This window comes from Ochotona princeps, chromosome 5 (genome assembly GCF_030435755.1).
Source record: "Ochotona princeps isolate mOchPri1 chromosome 5, mOchPri1.hap1, whole genome shotgun sequence".
Taxonomy (NCBI): domain Eukaryota; kingdom Metazoa; phylum Chordata; class Mammalia; order Lagomorpha; family Ochotonidae; genus Ochotona; species Ochotona princeps.
This window is the reverse complement of record NC_080836.1, coordinates 3,962,967-3,985,240: the sequence shown is the minus strand read 5'-3', so window position 1 is coordinate 3,985,240 and position 22,274 is coordinate 3,962,967. Positions and strand designations below refer to the sequence as shown.

At 48.8% G+C, this 22,274-nt stretch overlaps 1 pseudogene; it reads right to left on the bottom strand.

Annotated features, from left to right (window-relative positions):
* LOC131480284 (terminal nucleotidyltransferase 4A-like) overlaps positions 1–22,274 on the bottom strand; it is a 47,115-nt pseudogene that overhangs the window by 2,576 nt on the left and 22,265 nt on the right.

Sequence of the window (22,274 nt, the reverse complement as noted above, 5' to 3'; positions counted from 1 at the left end):
TAGCGCCTAAGCATGGGCCCCGCATGTCTGTAGTCCTCACCCTCTGTTCACTGCTTGGGCAGGACAGTGAAGATGTTAATGCTTTGTATTTCTTATGTGTGTGCTTTCGAGAGTTCCAGGAGAGGTGAGACCTGACAGTAATGAAATATGGACAGAGAAGCCGGGGAAGGGTGAATGTCTGCAGATTTGTAAGTGTGCCCAGGTGGGGAAACTGAGGTATAGGTCTTCAGCTTAACGGATGGACTTCAGGGTAATGACCATTTGTTCCTCTTGGGGTTACAGTTGACTGGATTGCTGTATCTGACTTTTCAATAAAAAATAAATAAGGCTTAAAAAAATTATACTTCTGGCATTTTCAATGCTGGATTTTCTGTCAAGGTTGAAAGAATAAAGTCAAAATGCTAGAACTGCAGTCAGAACAGGATGAGAGCTGGACACCCTGTCCCAAGCTCTGGGGCTGAAGCCTCCAGAAGCCTCCAGGCAGTTAGCTTCACGTCTGACCAAAAGTAAAATAGTGAAACAGAAGCCTCCAAGAACCTCTGACAGTGCCCATTTGACTACAGCTCACACAATGAACCCATCTTAGAAAATGCAACTTGGCAAAGGACCTGAGCTTGACTTCTTTTAAAAGAAAAAAACCACTTTCTTAAATATAACGTGAAAATATGAACGTATATTTAAAAATCTAAGTTATTGCACAAATTGTAATTCTCAATATTTACACAGAAAAACAGTTCCAAAGTTTCAAACCAAACATGAGAGTAGATACTGTCCATGCCTTGTAAGGCTTCACAGGTGAGCACAAGTTGTTCTTGGATCCAACACCACCATCACACAGACGTGCACCAGACACAGGTTCACCTGCTGGCACTGCTCTGGTTCCCCATGGGCACCGAGGTCATTGGGCAGGATAGGGTACAGGGTATAGCAGAGCCGCTGTCTGCTCAGGCGCATAGGCAGGCTATCGTGTGTGTGTGTGTGTGTGTGTGTGTTTTCTTCCTCCAGATGAACTGTTGTGTCTCCAGTTGCCCACAGGGGACCCCCTGCCTCTGCTGCCCAGAGCTTCCAAATAGCCAGGAGAGCCTTTCATGGATAATTTCATGCTGTTATGCCATTTACAAAACAGATGCACGCTGGACCACAGGGTGGAGGAAGTGGAGGAGATGGCCAGGGATGATGAGTGATGGACATTCAGTGAGGCAGTCCCTTTGACAGTAGCTTATCTACACGGAACTGCAGCCACCGCAAGGGTCAGTAGAGGTGTGGTGAACCTGGTCTGATGTTTGGAAGGCATGGACTGAGGTTTGCTATGAGGCATCAGCTAGACAGTGGTTAATTTGGCCATCAGAGAAGTCGATGCTTGTTTACTGAAGTGATAAGCAGTAGATGTAGTAAAAGGTAGTATGTCTTAGTCAATGTTGTTTCCAGAGAGTGACAACATAAAAAGGTGCAGACGAGTTGAAGAGAGAAGCCGGGGTTGGACAGACAGGCACCTGTGTGGAGGGTGACCTTGCTTCCAGTTCTGGGCCTTGCCCCACCTGTGGTAGACGACCACGTCCTTAATGACCCATGATCCTTCCTAAAGTACTTTCTAAATAGGTAAGTGGTGACATGACATGTCTGAGAACTGTGGAATTACAGGTTAGCTGGGAGGGCAGAGGCCCATGGGAATCTGTTGAACAGAGACTCCAGGAAAGAGGAGGCGGAGGGCCTCCTTGCCCAGAGTCACTCTTCCCCCAGTGACACCTTGGAGGTACTTTCACGCTTTCCCAATATGCATCGGTACTCAAGTTAATAGATTAGCCAAGAACAAAACTATACCCCAGATTAGAATACCTTTGTTAACTTTCCTGCCCATATGGGAAATGTAAATGACTAGCCAATTAATTCTTGTGACAAAATTCTGAATTTGAACTATTTCGATTAATCCTAGTGACATAGCCTAAGTTTAAACTATCGTAATTTAACCTGATGATGGTAACTAATGTTTTGCAGAAGTTTAACCTGTTTGAACTAAGTTTGAACTGTTGCTTTGCCTAACATATGAAAACAGAAACCCTGGAAATAAAACTTTTGTCAGGTTCCCACAAAACTCTCTGCCCCTTCCCTCCCCAGGTACCCGCAAGGAAAAATTACAGAGCAGGATGTAGGTGAATTGCACACTTCACCTGCATGAGCTGTAGGAGTTCCTACCAACATTTCCAGCAGGAGGGACTCCTTAGCACAGCATCCTGGTTGCACCCACCGGTCATGGCTTTCAAGATCTTGATGATAACAGGCATCTCCTTCTTTTATCCTAACACTAATTTTCAAGTAATTAAGATTTCTTCCATAGGATTCAGAAAGTTCTACGAGAAGCATTCCCAGGTTCTCATTAGGTCTCTGGGCATTAATTCGTGGATGCAGCTGGAGAAAGCTAACGGCCATTGGAATGAGGCTGTACGAGCTGACTCCTGTCAAAACGCATTCAGATCCGTCCAATGCAGGAACTGTTTCACTACTAAAACCAATTAAAGCTTCGTGTAGTCCTTGACGGCCTCTGCCGCCCATCGATCTTAAAGCTGCTATCCACTTGAACTTCAGCCACATGCACTGTAAGTTTAATTATCAATATTGTGCTTTTGCAAAGGACCTTGATGGAACATGTCTCTACCATGTTGTGCTTCTGCAAATGACTGCTCCAACAGCTGCAAACGAGGACACGCCCACTTTCCAACCACAATCAGGTCTATGTTGCTGGAGGGAAGATAAATACCTGTGCTAACACCACCAAATATCTGCACATCAGCCATCAGGTTCACCATCCATTTCACCATCTCCTCTCTCATGGCTGCTGCTGCAGAACAATGGGACGTGGTGTTACTCTTCCATGGTTATCCGAGCCCAGGGTGCCCTCTTCATTCAGCTGGCTGAGCCCTGGGAGGCTACCACACAACAGGTAGTTGAGGCCCTAGGTGCTGGCCTTGTTCTGTTTCTAGATGCTCCTGGTGGAACTGGTGCTTCAGCAGGGAGCCAGTGCATACAGGATCTGCTTTGAACACCATTGGCAAAGTGAAGAAGGCACTGCTGTGCCTGCCAGTGTGTTCAGTGCCACAAATTGAGGCAGAAGTAGGATGTGAAGCCAGAGCCACCATGGCCCATGCCCTGTGAATTCTCCCAGATCTATATCTACAGGACATTGGCCCACCCTTTCTGCTGTGCTGGATCCATGCTAGGTGTGGAGCCATCTACACACCAGCCCACATCCCCAGCACTGCCCGCACTTTGTGTGTGGCCATGGGAACAGACAGAATAGGCCCTCTGACCGGTACAGGTGCTCAGGTTCCTGCTTGCTCTAACTTCCATCAGGCCACGGCTGCCACTCAGGCATTTGGCACACATCTGGCTGCAGGCATCTCCAGGCTGCGCTTTAAGTGAAGCTGGGTGGAGACATTTCGTTCTGGCACAGGAGAGGTCATTGGAGAGGGATGAGCAATGGGGCCGAGAGTCGAGCACGGCACCACATGGCTGCCTCCAGCACAGGCTCCCTCAGTCAGAGGACGGGGGAAGGGGAGGACCACCAGCTCTGCTCCTGTGAAGGGTGAGGACGGAACAGGGGTGGGGGTGCTAATGGAGACGTTGGAAGTTTCATAACTTTTGCATTGGTCGGGGTTCTTTTTAAGGATGTGAAACATTAAAAAGGAAGAAAGAAAAGTGGGGATGGGGGAGAAGAGAAATGAACAAGGAAAGGAAAAGAAAGCAAGAGAGAGAAAACAGCACTGTCTTCCACAGCTGGACCACATTACCAGAAATTAGCCCAGGGATGGGAGTTAAAGGGAGAGTGAAAGCCAAATTCACTTGTCTGGTGCTTAGAGTTTGGTGACAAAAACACATCCGTGTATTTCATCCACATTCTTTGTAGCAAAAGGAGAGGATGAGAACAAAGAAAAGGAGAAGTGGGGGTGGAGAGGAGAAAATATTGAAGAAGAGGCAGGCAGAACTGAAAGAAGGAACAAGCAAGCTCCCAGATTAGGTTGACCTTAGTAAATACAAAACTTTGTGAGCACCAGCATTAATGGAATTTGGAATGTTAAAACACTGTGAATTAAGTATAGATCAGGGCCCTAGATGCCCAAGCTGTACTTGAAAGGGATGTCTTTTTTTTAAAAAAATTAATTTATTTTTGGCAATCTTTACATGGTTAATTAGGGCATAAAGGTTCAGGGGCTACAGGAAAGTGGGTAAAACTTATTTTCATACACTCTTTTTTTCTGTATCTTGGGTAAAGGGGGAGATAAAGGGAGAAGCCCCACCCAGCCTCCCACCCATCCCAGATCCCCAATGTGGTACACGCTCCGAGGGTTTTGCTCAGGTGGTTTTGATAGCTCAACAGTTGTGAATTGCTGCCAGTCTCGGAAAGGGATGTCTTAATAATGTGTAGCTTAACTGGCAAGGATTCTGGTCAGCACTTTTACATGACTGCCTGCTTGTGGCCTGAAACAGAAACTTCCCAGTTAGCTGTGGCCTTCCACCTGGGACCACAGGACTTGGGGAGCCTTAATTAACCCTTAGGTGGGACATGCATTGTTCTAGAGGAAGAATGAAGCTACTCTATTGAATGACTTAGTACTACCTAGGTATAGATGGAGGACAGCTGTCTGAGCTGGGAAATCTTGGGCAATCGTGAAGGCCATCCCTTTATCTAAAGGTCAATGTTGCACAAGGATGTCCTGCACCCACAGGTCCCTGTTGCATGAGGCTGTCCTGCACCCAAAGGCCAATGTCACACAAGGCTGTCCTCATTCACAGGCACTGTTGTACAAGGCCATCCCCATAGCCAAAGGCCAATGCTGCACAAGGCCATGCCTGTAGCCAGAGGCCAATGTCACATGAGTGCAACCTGCACCCATAAGTCCCTGTCACAAGAGGCCATCCATGCACCTAATGGCTTCTGTTGGCCCAGCTCCTCCTGCACGCACAGATGCTTTTTGCATGTCGATACCATGAACAGGCCTCTGGCTCTAAAGGCCATCCATGATCCATTGCCCTGTACCACAGATCACTGTTGCATGAAGAGATGCCTACAGCCCAAGTCCTCTGTCACACTAGCCATCCCTTAACCACAGATGCTTGTCTTCAAGGCAGTGCTGGCAAAAACAGGGACTGGTCCTGAAGGCATCCTGCATTATAAGCCCAACTAACATGAAGCACTCCTGCACACGTGGGTCTATGTCAAACAAGGCCATCCCTGCACCCACAGCCAAAGGAGCATGAAGTCCTGCCAGCACCCACAGGCTGCTGTCACATGAAGCCTTCCCTGAACAGAAAGGCCCCTGTAATGTGATGTTATCCTGCACAAAGGCTTTAGTTGTTGAGATAATCCCTACAACCAAAAACGAATGTTGTACAGGTCTGTCTTGCACAGATGCCTCTCACCCGATGCCATGCCTGAAACAAAAGGCCTCTGTTTGGAGAAGCCATCTGTGCATCCCTAAGCTTTAGATGTGCAAGGATTTCCTGCATCCACAGATTCCTTTCACACAAGACCATCACTTCATGCACAGGCCATTGTTACAAGAGAGCATCCTTGCACTCCGATACCCCAGCTACTCGAGGCCCTCCTACAACCACAGGTCTCTCTCTTTCTCATGAGATTCCTGTAGCACAAGGCTGTCCCTACACACAAAAGACACCCTCACTTAAACCCATGGATGCACCCAAGGCACTTGTTGCACTGAACCAGTTTTGTGTCTTCCAGGTAATCCCTGGTCCGGTGTGGCCATCCTGCATCACAAACCCAAGTTGCATGAAGCTTCCCCATACTCACAGATCCCTCCTGTATTAAGCCATTTCTGCACACAAAGGCCCCTGTTTCACAGAGCCATTCGTGCACCCAAGGACCCCTGTTGCCTAAGACCATTCCTGAAACCACAGACTCTTGTCTTTCAAGAAGTCTCTGCAAACACAGGGACTGGTCCTGTGAGGCCATCTCTTGAATTACAGGTTCAACTCATTTGTGGCTGACTTGTATTCAGGCCTGTCACACAGGCCATCCTTCACTCAAAGGACAATGTCTCATGATGTCATCCTGCACAAACAGACCTCTGTCACACAAAGCCATCCCTACAAAAAAGGCCAATGGCAAATGAGAATGCTCTGCACCCAGATGTCCCTGTCACATGAGGCGATTCTTGCACCCAAAGGCCCCTGTTAGCCATCTCAGCCCATATAGGTTCCTGCAACATGAAGCCAGCCCTGTACAAATAGGTTCTTGTCACATTAACTGAACCTGCAAAGGCCAGTGTCACACAAGGCCATCTCTGCACCAATAGGCTCCTGTCGGACAAGGACATCTCTGCAATGAAAGGGAAATGCTGCACAAAGCCATCCTGCACCCACAGTTCTCTGTCACATGAGGCCATCCATGCACAAAAAGGCCACAGTTGTTCCAGACCATTCCAGTTGTTCCAGTTGTTCCAGTTGTTCCAGTTGTTCCTCATACATTATGCCATCTGTCCATACAAAGGCCAAAGTTTCATGAGGCAGTATCTGTACCCAATGGCCTTGTTGCACAGGACCATGCTGGTACCCAAGACACTTGGTGCACAAAACTGTCCCTAAACCTCCTGCTTTTGTAGAGCCAGAGCTGCTGGTAGCTTATTTCCACCAGCAGCTTTGCTCTTTTCTGAGAGCTCTGGGTTCCAGGGAGTTGCATTGGGAGATGTCAGAGCAGGTCTGAGATCATGCATGTGTTTGTTCCAAGGGTGGTGGTGGCAGGGGGAGGACCCAGGCTAGTGTGGTGCACTCATGTGCCATGCCTGGGGTCTCATATATGTACTTGTGTCCCAGGTTAGTGGAGAGGAAAGGTCCCAGACCTGCATGTGTGCCAGAGCACAAGATCTGGGAACCCAGCTATGATCTTGGGTCTCTGGTGGACAGGTCAACATGTCAGGCACAAGGACTATGGATGATCTGGGAAGGGGTATGGGGATGTGAAGGAGAACCATTGAGGGAGTATGATGCATGTGAGGAATGTCTTCTGGGGGATTTCCACCAAGAAGGCCACTGTACTTGCAGGTGAGTGATGGGAGCTGAGATTAAGCAATTTAGAGGGAGGAACTGGAGAATGTTTCTAAGTCAGACTGATATGCCCGCCCAGGTGGAACACCTGAGTTGGGACTGAGTTAGCATTAAACACCATTGACTATCACTTACTGGTGCACACTAAAGCTATGGCTGGGGGCATGCCTGGTAGTGCAGGATCATTAGTGCCTGCCAGTGAGAGTCAGAACAGAGGATGGGTCACGTTAGGCTGAGCCATGGCACTAACCAGCACATAAGAGAACCAGGTCCATGGGCAGATTCTGTGGGGGATATGTGGACCCACCCGTGTGATCTGAAATTTCTGCTGGTTTGCGTAAGAGCTGGGGGCTGATAGGCTGAGCTAGGCATGACCATGCAACTGTCCAATACTCATGGGTGCTGGAGTTGGGTACAGGTCAGGCTAGCCCAGGCTAGCACCTGCAGGCACACCCAAGAATAAGGTGTGGGGTGGGCTAGGCCGCAACATCCACCAGCTCATACATAGGCTGGGGTGGAGGGAATAGACTATGCTGATAAGGGCCTAGCACCTGCTGGCATGTGTAAGATCTGGGTTTGGAAATGAACCTGGTATGTGAACTTGGGGAAACTCCCTGGTGGGCCATAGTTCCCACTGATGAGTATGTGATTCAGGCCTGGGTGCTGGTCAGGCCAGGCAAGGTAATTTCACCTGTTGGCAAGTGTGAGTGTTGATTCTAGGAAGTGGAGGCCAAACAGGCAGGGTAGGGTCAAACCTTAGCACACTGGCATATGCGGATGTCAGGATGGAGTGTGGACCATGCCAGTCTAGGATATCACACCTGCCATTTTGCATGAGCCAGGGATGGGAGTGAACTGGGCAGGGCTAAGCTGCAGCATCCACCAGTGATAGCTGGGACTGGGAGCAGACCACAATAGGCCAGGCTACAGCATCCAATTGCAAAGGACAAGACAGGAGGTGGGCTATGTTGAACTGGGTCAGAGCAACCACTGGCATGTGCAATATCTGTGGCTTGCTGGAAACAGGCCTGGTTGGGGAGCTAAGGAGACACCCTGGCTGGGCTGTGGTTCCCACTGGTGAGTGCAAGAGCTGGAATGGGAGTGGCAATCTGCGCTGAATGTGAATGTAGTGTTCCTCAGCGTGGGTGTAGAGTGGGTCTGCAGTGTGCCAGACTGGGCTAGACTCCAGTACTCACTGATGCTTGTGAGAGCCAGGGTGGGTATAGGACAGGCTTGGTTAGGTCTCAGCTCCCACTGAACCATGTGAGAGCTGTTTCTGGGCATGGGTCAGATGTGGCTTGGCTATAACACACAACAGCAACAACCAGAATAGGTGTGGGCCAGTTGGGCAGGGCCACTGTTCCTTCCAGGACAGGAGGTAGACAAGTCTCAGTCTGGGCCTGGAATCTACTAGTGTGTACAAGATCTGCCACTGGGAAAAGATCTGATAGCGGAACTTGGGGAACTCCTCTGTCAGAACGCAGTACCCACAGATGAGTGCAAGAACCAAAGCTGGGAGCATCCCAGATCAAGCCAGTTTACAGTACCAATTGGTATATATGTGGTCAGGTCTGGGGTACAGACCAGATTGGGCCAGTTCATGGTGCCCACTGGCAGATATGAGAACCAGGACAGGATACAGGACAACACAGGTTGGGGCACAATGCCAGCCAGTTCACATTAGGGTCAGGACTGGTGGCTGGCTGGGCTGGGCTGGGCTGAGCTGTGGCACCCACCAGTTGGAGCTGGAATTGGGCACAGGCCAGGGCAGGCCAGATTGCAGTGCCTGCTGGTTAGTGCTGGGGTAAGGAAGACCATGCCAGGCTGGGCTGTGCACCTACCAGTACATAATAGAGTCCAGAGGGGAGGTTACAAGCCTGGCTGGGGGCAGCGTGGGCTTCCCTGCTAGGCCACTCATCCCACAGGTGAGCATAGGGGCTGGGACTGGGGGCAGACTGAGCTGGGAAGGGCTGAAACACCTGTTGGCCTGCGTGTGAATTGGGTTAGGGAGAGAGCCCAGCTGGGTTAACTGTGCCTGCTGGCACATTCATGGGCCCAACTGAGTGGGGGCTGGTCGGTCTTTGCCATGGCATCATCTGGTCAGTGCTGGGACTGGGAGCAGATCATGTCAAACTAGACTGCTGTCACCTGGCGAGTGATCTGGGAATGGGAGCAGGTCCAGCTGGGAGGTTGTGGGCACCTCTCTGATGGGCTGCAACTCCTATTGGTGAGTATGAGAACTGGGACTGAAGAAAAGCCTGGCTAAACAGGTGGTGGCAGTCACTGGCATCAGTGTGGGTTAGATAGTGGGGTCGGTTGGGTTGAACTACGCTCCAGTTTCCATTTATATGTAGGAGAGCTGAATGGAATGTGGGACAGACTGAACCGTTCTTCTGCACATATTGGCAAGCACAGGAATCGGATGGGGGTGGTCCAGGTGGGGGTTATTAGGTGTCTCTCCGACTAGGCTACTGCTCCCGCTGGTGTACTTGAGGGCCAAGTGTGTAATAGGCTGGGTTGGTCTTGGCCGCAGTATCTGTTGGTTTGCATATGATATGGGGCTGGAGACAAAACTGACCCCAGTGACTGCAACTACCAGTGTGTGTGCAGGCTGATGTTGGTGACAGACAGACCCCATACTGGCAAGCACACACAAGAGTAGGTCTTGCATCACCTCAGGTGAGGTCTCTTTGGGCTCCTCCCAACTGAACCGTTGGACTGATAACTCCAACCATGAGGAGAATTGGAGGATTGGTGGACTCACTAATGAGTGCATGTGCCAGAACTGCTCATCCTCAATGGCTAAGATGCAATGGACAGCATGCCCAGAAGCACATGGAGGATATGGCAGTCCACGGGGGTTTGCAGAGGACATCTGCTACCATAGCAGAGGATGTAGGGTAGAACAAATTGGACACTACCACAGCCAAGCGTTGACTGTAAATATCTGGGCTAATGGGGACTCTAATGTGAATTACGTCAGCAATGGACCTTGGAAGGATTTCCTCATCCTTGGATTGGCAAGGTGGACATTTCAGAACTATCAAAACTGCTTCAGTAGAATCCTTGGGGCATACTCCATATCGGGGACCCTGGGATGATATTGGGTGGCCAATCTCCAACCCCGGATACTGATGGCAATTGGAAACTGAGTGCAGCTTCTCCCTTTATCCCCCAAGTCCTTCCCCAGATACAGGAGGAATAAAAAGAAAATCTGCAAACAATGGTCTCACTCATTTAACCCTAAACCCTCAATCTTTCCCACCCTGATCAATTTAAGTAAATCTTATGAAAATGTCTATGCCAGGCCTCAATGGTTAAAACTTCTGTATTTAGGGGCCAGTGAGGCAGCCTAGTGGCTAAAGTCCCTACCTTGCATGCACCAGAATCCAATATGGGTGCCCATTCATGTCGTGGCTGCTCCACTTGCCATCCAGCTCCCTGTTTGTGGCCTGGAAAAGTAGTATAAGATGCTCCAAATTCTTGGGTCCCTATACCTACATGGGAGACACAGAAGTTCCTGGCTCCTGGCTGTGAATCAGCTCAGCTCTTACCATTGAGATCATATGGGGAGTGAACCAGCAGATGGAATGTCTTACTCTCTGTATCTCCTTCTCTCTGTAAACCTGACTTTCTAATAGAAATAAATAAACCTATTTAAAAAGTTATGTATTGTTTGGGGTGGGGGAGGCGGAATCTCAGTCTCTACAAAATTGTACTATAAAATTCAAAATTGAAATTAAAAAAAGTTATGTGTTTATGTGTCTGTACACAGGTCTGCAAATACGCATGGTAAGACTTCTCCTGAGTTTCGATATTGCTCCTAGCAAAGTCTGTTCATCAGTTTTAGAAGCAGAAACAGGGGCTGAGCATGATGGCCTAGCGGCTAAAGTCCTTGCCTTGAACATGCCAGGATCCCATATGGGCACCGGTTCTAATCCCGGCAGCCCCGCTTCCCATCCAGCTCCCTGCTTGGGGCCTGGGAAAGCAGATGAGGATGACCCAAAACCTTGGGACCCTGCACCCATGTGGGAGACCTGGAGGAGGTTCCTGGCTCCTGGCTTCAGATCGGCACAGCACTGGCCATTGCAGTCACTTGGGGAGTGAATCATTGCATGGAAGATCTTCCTCTCTGTTTCTCGTCCTCTCTGTATATCTGACTTTGCAATAAAAATAAATAAATCTTTTTTTAAAAAAAAAATAGAAACAGGATAGTGCTATATTTTGACTTGCATGTTTTTTAAAAAATTTATTTTTTTATAATGGTTACATGGTTGACCAGGGTGGAAAGGATCAAAGTGCAGGGGAAATTGGGTGAACTCATTGTTTCCAGATTTGCTATTTCTTCTTGTTTCCACAGGAAGGAGAGAAACAAAGGGGGAAACCACACATGACTTTCTAAATGTCCCAGTACCCAGGGATGAGGAACCGCCACCTCATATCAACCCAGAGTCACAATGTGTACTTATTCCGAGGGTTCTGACCAAGTGGTGTGGATAGTTCTAAAATTCTGTTGATTTCACTGATCCAAGGATGATGCCACCGTCCTAATGTCCATCAGCTAACATAGTAAGCGTCAAGTCCCCATTCGCTGAGTTTTTTTCCTGCCATCGTTTGACTGGGGTAGTTGTTCAGTTTGTTCTGTTCTCCTTCTTCTGCTATGGCACCAAATGAGCTGCCATATTCTTTTTTTATAACATGGCTGGTGTCCACTGCTCTGCCTTTTTCACTAGGTAGGACATATTCTTGCAGGTGAGCCCAAGGACCCAGGCCAGGCCTCCCAAGCCTCGCTGGATTTCCCCACCCCTGGAGCTCACGAATCTGGCACCCACCTTGCAGGTAGGCCCCAAGACCCAGGCTAGGCAACCCAGGTCCCTCTGGATCCCCTGTCCCCAGGGCTCATGAACCTGACACCGACCTAATAGATGAGCCCCAGGACCTGGGCCAGATGACCCAAGCCTCACCGGATTCCCCCACTCCTGAGGCTCACTAACCTGGCACTCCCCTCACAGGTGACCCAAGCCCGGAAAAATCCCCCATCCCTGGGATGCACGAACCCGGCACCCACCTAAAAGGCAGGTCCCAGGACCTGGGCCAGGTAACCTGAACCCTACAAGACTCCCTGCCCCTGGGGTTCATGTACCTGCACTCACCTAGTAGGCGGATCAAAGGACCCAAGCCAGGTGACCCAAGCCCCTCCGGATCCCCCAAACCTGGGACTCACAAGCCCAGCACCCACCTTGCAGGTGGGCAAGAGACCTGAGCCAGGCAACATTTGTCCCACTGGATTCCCCACCCATGAGGATCATTAACCTAGCAACCCCTCACAGGTGGGCCCAAAGACACGAGCCAAGTGACCTGAGTTCCACCTGATACCCAACCCCTGGGGCTCAAGAACCCAATACCCACCTAGAAGGCAGGCCACATGACCTGGGCCATGCAACCTGAGCCTCACCAGATCCCCTGTCCCTGGGACTTACAAACCTGGTGCACATCAGTAGGTCTTTGGCCCAGGTTGACTTTGTTCATCTCCTGTCCTTGCATGAACAGTGGCCTTGCTCAATTGGCCTAAACACATTCTGGTTGTTGTGTGTTTCAGCCCAGTGATACCTGGTCCACACCCAGACACAGCTCTCACATGGTTCAGCTGAAGTCAAGACCTACCCTAACCCATTCTATACCCAACCTAGCTCTCATGCGCACCAGTTGGTTCTGGAGTCTAGCCCAATCTGTCACTGCCAAGACCCAGTACACATCCACACCAGTGGAGGTTGTAGCCATGTCCAACCCAGCTTGCTGCCCCCAATCCTATTCTTGTCCTCACCAGTGGGAACTCCAACCAAGCTGGGGCATCCCCTTAGCTCCCCAGCCAGGCCTGTACCCATGCGCAGTACTTGGACATGGCAGCAGAGATTGTTCCATAAGGGTGAGCACACATTTCCTGCACAGATTCTGCTGTCAGACACACTTCTCTTATTCTTGTTCTCCCCTCCAAATCAATTTGGTGTTAGCTCCCTACTTACATACTCATGTCATGGACTTTTCCATGGAAGTCCCTCAGGTGTAATTCCTAACTTGGGCATACCACCTGTGTGATCCACTTGCTACCACCTGTGTGATCCTGTCATCCTTCTGTAAATCCAGACCCCTCAAACTTCCAGGGTACACTGCTGGGTGGCCCAAGGGGCTTTGCCCATTGCCTTGGGAACCCAGGCCCTTCCAAAGGGAGCCACATGGCCCAGCAGCATGCACCCATGTGGGTCAATAAAAGAAGTCCCCTGAGCATCCCTTCACCCAGGGAGCCAGTGTACTCAGCTGTACGTCCCTAGGATGGTGCTATTTTCTAATGCTAACAGTTAATATGCTTTGAATGATGTTGTAAAATGTCATTATGTCTGAATTCATAGAAACAGGAATATGGTATTGTAAGACTATGAGCTGGACAGAATGTGGACAGTGGTTTTCAGTAGGGCACCTGCTGGCGTCCACCTGCTGGCATTGTCCTTTACCATGTGTCTGCCCAGGAGAATTTTTACATCTATGTAATGTTTATTAATGTTTAAAGCTTATGTTGCAAAGTAACTGATTCAATTATGGGAAAGATGCATGATAGTGAGCGCCCCAAAACACCAGAACACCAGAAAGCTGTGTCCGGGAGCCCGCCTCTTTTCCATTTTCATTTCTGAACTGTGACCTTGAGTAGTCTTCAGCCCAGGACTGAATTTCATTCATTTCCTATGTACTCCAGGATGGGGCACATTGCGAGCTGAGTCCCAGCAGCAGCAGCAAGAGAAAGAAAGAAAGCAGGAAGGGAAGCCAGAGGTGGCTTGCCTGTTTGGGAACCTTCCCACCTGGACTGTGCTCCAGGAAGCGTGTGATGGTGTAGCTGATCCTGGACACGAAAGTGTCTGCTTCAGCCTTTCTGTTGTAGTCACTCCTGGGGCTTCCTGTTGTGGCCTGGGAAGGCAGTATAAAGTGGTCCTAGAGCCTGTGCCTGTACCAGAACTGGAGACCCCTCTGACCCTAACCCTAACTCTGGCCCAGCCCCAACAGTGGTAATCCGGAGAGTACACCAGCTGTTGTTGGGGTATCTCTTGCTCAGCCATTCAAATCCATCTGTCTTTTAAAACTAAACACTTCCATTCTTCCTAAAGCTAAATTGATGGTGGGCCAGGTGCTGTGGCTGTAGTGCACTAGACCACTGCCTTCAGCCTTGGCATCCATGTAGGTGCTGGTTTGTGTCCCAGCAGCTGTTTTTGATCCAGCTCCCTGCTGAAGTGCCTGCAGAAGCAGTACAGGGTGGCTCAAGCATTGATCTCCTAAACCCATGTGGGAGACCCATGTGCATAAAGCAACTGGCCATTTGGGTCCTGGCTTAAGATCACCTCAGCTCGGCCATTTGGGGAGTGAGCCAGCAGGTAGATCTCTCTGTCTCGTTCTTTCTATAACTCTGCCTTTCAAATAAAATATAATAAATCTGAAAATTAAGTGAATTGGTACTGTTGCGAGCACATTTTTGAAAACTTTCAGTTTTTGGTGCGATATATTGATGTGACTTACACACAGAATGGTAACCCACAGCTGGTCTGTATGCTGGCTGTAACATGGATGTGATGTCCATAGAGTGTAGTAATACCCACAGATGGTCCGTATAGTGACTCTAACAAACTGAGTCTCTGTGGGAGGGCCACATTGTCCTGCCCTGTGATGTAGCCTCCCCTACTCCATGCTCTGGGATGCTTACTTCCACCCCATGCATCAGCACTGAGACAGGGTGATCATAGGGTCATCACCCTCAAGATGACACAGTAGTCCGGATCAATGGTATTTGTGTCCAGCAGGTGGCACCATCAGGTAGACAACCTGGTGAGGCAGCTGCACCCTGCCTTATCACTAACCCTAATCCTAACCCTGCTCTATCCTTAACCCTATCACTAACCTTCACCCTGCCCTATCACTAACCCTAAACCTGCCCTATCTGCCCAACCCCCCACAACCTGCACTCCTTGCTCTTGCTAGCTAAAGTCCCTGTCACATCTCTTAGTGGCTCCCTGAAGAACCAGGACAGGGGGCAGGGTACCAGAGACAATGAGTGGTACCACCAAGCCACCCCTGGGCCCTCCTCCTACCCTGGGCTTATCTGGGAGGCTATGGACTGAGATGATCTTAGCTTCTGGATATGTTCCGATGTGGCCCATACCCCTCCCCCAGCTGAGCTGGCACCTGGGGCACCTATAGCAGGCTTTTGGATCACTGCCTTGGCCCCTCCAGGATGACACCATCTCCACCAAGCACAACTGAGTCAATGGCTGCAACCTGGCTTTCATGTGGCACTTTCTGCAACAGGAGCTCTGTGCCATGCAGCTGGAGATCAGTAAGTGGAGGGATTTGATGCCAACCTAGCACCACCACCAGGGGATCCAGGGGACTGGGCCAAGGCTTTCTGTGGCTGGACTAGGATCATAGAAGGGGCTTTCATGGCTAAGGGTTGCTGGAACTGGACAGGTGTGAGGGAAGGGCTCATGTCAGGCCCGAGGTTGCTGGGCTGGACTGGGACCATGGGAGGGGCTGTAGCTTGCAGGGCTTGACTCAGGTACGAGAGGGGTCCATGTCAGTAGCCCACCATTCTGGGGAGGATGTGCCTGTAAAGCCCAACAGGCAGGCAGTCATCAGCCATGTGTGAGGGTTAATCCAGGGCCAGCTGAGTGTCAGGGCCAGCTGCCTGTCTCAGGAGGCTCACAGGCTCTGTGGCTTGGAACCCATGGGTTGCTCCCTTACCTCTCAGTGCCGCTGCTCATTGGGCCTGTGCTGGGATCCTGTGCTGTCTTTAGCAGTGACCACATGGCTAACTGGCCTCTCATTCTGGTTCAGATCATCATGAAATTGAAGAGTTTTACCATTTCCTCAAGGTCTTCACTGAAAGGAGGCACCTTGTTCTGAGATAGGGGCAGAAGGATGGGCCACCGGAAGGCTGCGTTTGACATCAGCCACCTTATAGAGGTGCTGGTCTCTGTCGTTGCACAACCTGACTTCCAGAGACTGGACACTGGTGCATTCTCACCACAGCCTCCAGAGCTGCTGCTACAGCTGGAGGAGGCCATGGCAGCCACTGCAGACCTCATTACCCATGGAGAATGGCTGTCAGGGTGCAACCTTCCTGTCCGAGACTCTCCATCTGCCCCCGGGGCCTGGTAAGTGTTCCTATGAAACAAGAAGAGTGTCTTCCTAGACACCTGACAGCTTCTTCCTGGACTCCTGCCAGCCCAGGGCTGATTTCTCAGCATCCCAGGCATGGGTCCTCAGGGAGCACAGGTCCCTACTTGCTGAGTAGTGAAGACAAAGGCTTATACCCCTTCTGATGTGGGTGCTGGCATTGGACCTGTGTGGGTTCTGCTAGGGCAAGGAATGTTGGTCTTTGTTCATCGCTTGCCCATATGTGGCCTTGGCTGCCTTTGGGGTGTGCCAGATCTCTGGTTGAAGTCATTGTGGCGTCCACCCACTCCTTGTAAGTGCGGCAACCATCATGTGTGTCTTTCAAATATGAAAGAGAAAGGGAGCATCAAAGAGAGAATGGGAAGGGGGTTTGGGGAAGAGGGGAAAGGAAAACCCAAAGCCTATGGAACTAAAATAAATAAGGAAATAGATAAATAAATAAGAATAGGATCTTTCAACTGCTGATTCACTTCTCAAATGGCTTCAATAAGCAGAGCTGGGCCAGAAGGCAGGCAGGAACCAGGAACTCCATCCTGGTTTCCCACACGGGAGAAGGTCCAAGGATCTGGCTCAGCCTTCAGTGCCTCCTCACGTATGTTAGCAGAGATTGGAAATGGAACAGCCAGGACTAAAACTGACACTGTGGTAAGGTAGGCAGCTAGTTCAGGGTCATAAGCTTGGAAGTCACTGCCCTGCCTCCTAGGTGTCCCCTCCTGCCCACCTGTGTCTCACCTATCACCTGAGGGGGGCGTTACTGCATTGTTATATAATCAGTCCCCTCACAAGCCCCTATAAAGGCTCATGATAGGGAGGGGCTCACCCTATTGGTCGTGTGTGTCTGTTGCTCTGGCACTCCGACTCTTGGCCTCCCCAGGACCTCTAAGGACAGGTATCCCCTGAGCATGGCCCCTGTGTATCTGTATTCCTTACCCTCTGTTTAATGCTTGGATAGGACAATGAAGCTAGCAATGAAGTGTGTGCAGGTTTTTCACTGCATGTCTCTTAGGATAACTTATATTGTTGGGGAGGCTGCGACATAGGTCTTCAGCTTAATGGATGGACTTGAGAGTAATGACCATTTGTTCCTTGGTGTTACAATTGATGGATTGCCATATGGACTTGTGATTTGGTGTTTCTAGTGGGCCCTGTTACCACCTAGTTTGGTTAATAAAGACCACTTAATAAGCCTTAGACATGTCTGGCATGATCTTGCTCACACCCATCAATAGCACATTGATATGGAGTGCTGTTGGCAAACATGGTGATTTAGGTTGTTATGCCAAGACTGTATCCATACTGCCTTTTCTGTGATGTTATTTTATTGTATATTTATTTATGTATTTGCAATTATGGGAGAATCCTCAGAGGTATTTCCTTTATTTTACAAACCAAGACTTAGAGATATTTCTAGAAAACACTATTTTTTCTTATGTGACACACATGGTAAATAAAAGAGGTTTCAGTCCAGCTAATAAATGACATTTGATCACTCATGCAGAAACCTGAGGGGGAAACTATTTCTAGGTGGAGCATCACTTTATACTATTTCTTCCATTTGGTACTCGGGGGGAAAGTTCAGTGTTGACAGTAATAAACACAAGTAGATGGCCACTTTTGTGTCCCCACATATGTCCCTGTTTGAGCCCTCACCTCTTTCTCCTTGGCTGCCATGTGAAGGCACAGAAGATGGCCATTTACAAGCCAGGAAAAGGCTAGATCAGCAATACTCCCTAATGTTAGACTGTAACAAGTAAAAGAAAACTCATTCTTTTATGAACTTACAAGGCCCCACGTATTTCCCAGAGAAATAGAGAGTGAGTTGAAATATATGGATATAACATTATATCCCAGTTTGTAAAACTGAATTAAAAAAAAAACTTGGTGGTTTCCCAGATTACATGTGAATTGATAATTACCTATCTTTAAAAATTAAAAGGGACTTAAATATGAGAAGCCAGTATGACAGACTGTCAGTTATGGCAGAGCCTTGGAACCTTGCATCATAACAGCAAGTTGCCTTGGCTACGGCAAAGTTCCTGGTGCTGCCTGATTTATCTTCAAATCTCACCAGGCCCACAGGCTGTGTCATTTTCTGCGTCAAGGATTAAAGAAAAAAGCGGTTCTTCTCAACCAAAAAGCAGCTCAAGCTTTTAGAAGGTCATTCAGATCTGTGCTACACAAGGTAATCTCTTCATGTGTGATTTGAGATCATCCAAATAGACCAGCACCACCAAAACATGTATGACTTGCTTCCCCTAAAACATAGGAACTAATCTGTAACTTCAGTATTCGTTTCATAAAAAGCTACTGGTGTTGTTAAGAATTAGTGCTGCTGGGCCCGGCGGCATGGCCTAGCGGCTAAAGTCCTTGCCTTGAAAGCCCTGGGATCCCATATGGGCGCCGGTTCTAATCCCAGCAGCTCCACTTCCCATCCAGCTCCCTGCTTGTGGCCTGGGAAAGCAGTCGAGAACGGCCCAAGGCTTTGGGACCCTGCACCCGCGTGGGAGACCCGGAAGAGATTCCAGGTTCCCGGCTTCGGATTGGCGCGCTCCAGCCGTTGTGACTCACTTGGGGAATGAAATATCGGATGGAAGATCTTCCTCTCCGTCTCTCCTCCTCTCCGTATATCTGACTTTGTAATAAAATAAAATAAATCTTAAAAAAAAAAAAAAAAAAAGAATTAGTGCTTCCAAGACGAGACAATAGACTTTATGTTCTCAGAAGACAAAGCTGCCTGTGCTCTGGGAAAATTATGTTTCTGTGAGTCTCTGAAAATCTCTGCCCTATTCATAAGAGTTTAATATTTTCTTCATTATATTTGTTTTTTCCTAGTGTAGTCACAGAGATCTCTTGGAATATGGTGGAAGTACAACCAAATTATAGAAAGAGGGAATCTCAACTGTACTTGATCAGTGGATATGCAGCAAGGTGGAATATTCCACATGGGGGGAGGGGGGAGGGAGGGGTGGGGTGACTCCCAGTTTCAACGAAACTGTATCACATAATACAATGTAATCAATGAATAAAAAAAAAAACCTTATCATGGAAAAGAATAACAATGATAAAAATACAAAGAAAGAAAAAAAAAAAGAAAGGAAATTTAAAGTAACTTATGTCTTAGAATGCTTACAAAAGGTATCACTCAACATATTTAAATCCATGAAATCCAAGGTTGTGTATGTTTAGTCTGTCTCTATTTTCATTAAAAGGTTTACTTATTTGAAAGGCAGAACTAAAGAGAAGGAGCAGCAGAGAGCTCTTTCTCTGGGAGTTCACTGCACAAATGGCTGCAACGGCTGGTGGTGGGCTGGTCCAAGGCCAAAAGCCAGAAGTTTCTTCCAGGTCTGCTCTGTGGGAGCAGGGGTCCAAGTGATTCTCAGGTGTGTGAGCAAGGAGCTGATAAAGGGTGGAGTATCCATGACTCAAATGGGTGCCCATGTGGGGTGCTGGCGCTGAAGGCAGGAGTCTGACCCACTACACTTAATACCAGCCTTCCCAGTCTGTCTCGATCTCTCAAAAAATATGTATTAATCATGTGCTTTCTGATAGTTGTTCAGTTTCCCAAATAAAGTAAGCAATAGGTACGATACAGGCAATACATGAATGAATGGTTCCTTAAAACGTAGCGTTTGGAGTGTGGTCCGCAACACATATTCAGCATTCAGAAAGCCCCGTTTTATCTGACTATGTAATAAAAATAAATTTAAAAAGGTGGTTTTTAAAAAAAAATAAAATAAAACTTTCACCAATGGTGTTTTTGCCATTACATACATTTTTCGTTTTTATGTTGTGATTAAAACGTAAATTCCTGAAAATAACGCTTTCCAATAACTTCCCTTGTAAGAATAAATGTGTTAGAGAGCGCTCTCTCGTAGATGCTGACCAGCCTCCTCCTGACTCCCACCTGAGTGCTGAGGGCTCCTCTGGTGCTCGTCATGCTCTGCTCTTCATCGGAACACTGGTTATGAGTGCGCTCAGGGACACATTTTTTGTTTTTCTGTACTTTTATGTGCATTTCCTTGGTATCCATACTGTATTTCAGTAAGATGTTATAAAGTGGCCTTGAAGAATGAAGTCATTCTAAAGTCCCCTAATCTCCACGCATGTTTTGTTTATCATTAAGGCAGCTATAGATGACGTCTTCACCTTTTTCTTCTTGCTAGACTATGAGCCGGGAGTAATAGTACTCTCAAGTTTCATATATGGAAGTCACTCTGCTGAGTGCCAAAGAAACGGCTCCACCCAGGACCTGAGAGGGGCCAGGGCCTGCAATCCCTGTAGGAATATTTTACACAGTGTGTCTGCTGCTCAAACCGCTCATCATGGGGGCCATGCTTCTAGCCCATGTCTTCATTTCTTGCAATGTTTCCAATTCATAGTTTAATCTTTATGTGTCCATCAAATAATCGCCCTTCTAGATTCCTGGTGGTGTGGCTTGGGCAAAAGTAGCAACTGCTGCTTCAATACTCCAATCCGTTTTCTCCACCAAAAAGGCACATATGAGGAAGCCAGTGCAATTGAAACCATGGGTACAATGAACACCGATAAGTTCGGGTGGAGTTCTGTCATTAAACCGCTCGCACAGATGAATAAATGTATTCGTAATCTCGGTTGTAGGGCATTCACCATGTCCTTTACACTCAAGTTTTATATACGTAATTCCTTCTCCTTCTTTATGTCATTTCTATCATAGAATCTTGAAGTATTTGTCAGGTCTACCAATAAGCTCATTTTAGCCTTTCGACTCTTGAGAGAATTTGAGAGCATGCTGGGATGGAATTGATTTTCTTCAGCAACTTGACTATCGTTTCTTGGTCCTAACATTGTCTTCAGAGGTAAGAATCTTCCTGCAACCAGCTGGCCGCGCCGTGGACAGTTGAGCCACCGCGGTGGGATCTTGTTTGGAGCCATGTCTGGGGCCATGCAGTGCTGCAGTGCGCTCCGCCTGTCGGAAGCCCACCGAGCTTTGGCCGCCCGATCCCCACCGGAGGCCAGGAGGCCCGGACGCCTAGCGTGATGCGAATGCTGACCGCTCTCGGCCCAGACTGTCAGGGGCCCTGCGCCACTTTGATTCACTCAGGCGAGCCCACAATGCACTGCGACTTCCGCCGTCTGAAGCTTCTGTTTCCTTCTTTTTTCCACCCAGGTTGAGGGAGCTTTCCTTAATGGAGGGAGACAGAGAGAGGGTTCTTTCTCCAGAGACGGGGAGGGCGACCGCAGTCAGTCCCATCCAGATGGGCCAGCCACACGCAAGCACCAGCTGCTTCCCCAGGAAAAAGTCCAGCCGCGCTCCACACACAGCAAGCAGAACTGCCTGATCAACAACCCTACACACACACACACACACACACACACACACACACACACACACGGTCCTCCTGACTATGGCTTGTGGCCACCGGCTCCATCTCAGTATCCTTCACCGCCCGTATCCACTACAGTGGCCGCTGAATGGAGTTCAGACTTCGGGCCGGGCTGGAGAGACATGGATATCAGCAGGCTGAGGGAGGAGGGTGGGGGGAGGGGAAGCGTCCTCAGGGTCAAGAGGCCAAAAAAGATGGAAGGATAAATAACCCGGGTCAGGGAATTCCAGAATCAACCCACCCTCCTCCACCAGCAATGCTGGCATCCCCACCCAGCTACTGAATTAATTAATTAATTAATTAATTTTTGAAATAAACCATTTGTTTTTTTTTTTTTTTAGATTTATTTATTTTTAGTGGAAAGTCAGATATACACAGAGGTGGAGAGACAGAGAGGAAAATCCTCCATCTGAATGTCCACTCCCCAAGTGACTGCAACAGCCAGAGCTAAACCAGTCCAAGGCCAGGAGCCTTTTCCAGGTCTCCCACATGGGTGCGGGGTCCCAAGGCTTTGGACCGTCTTCGACTGCTTTCCCAGGCCATATCTGAGTAGGGAGCTGGATATGGAAGGCAGGGCAGCTGGGATTAGAACTGGTGCCCATATGGGATCCTGGGTGTTCAAGGCAAGGATTTTAGCTG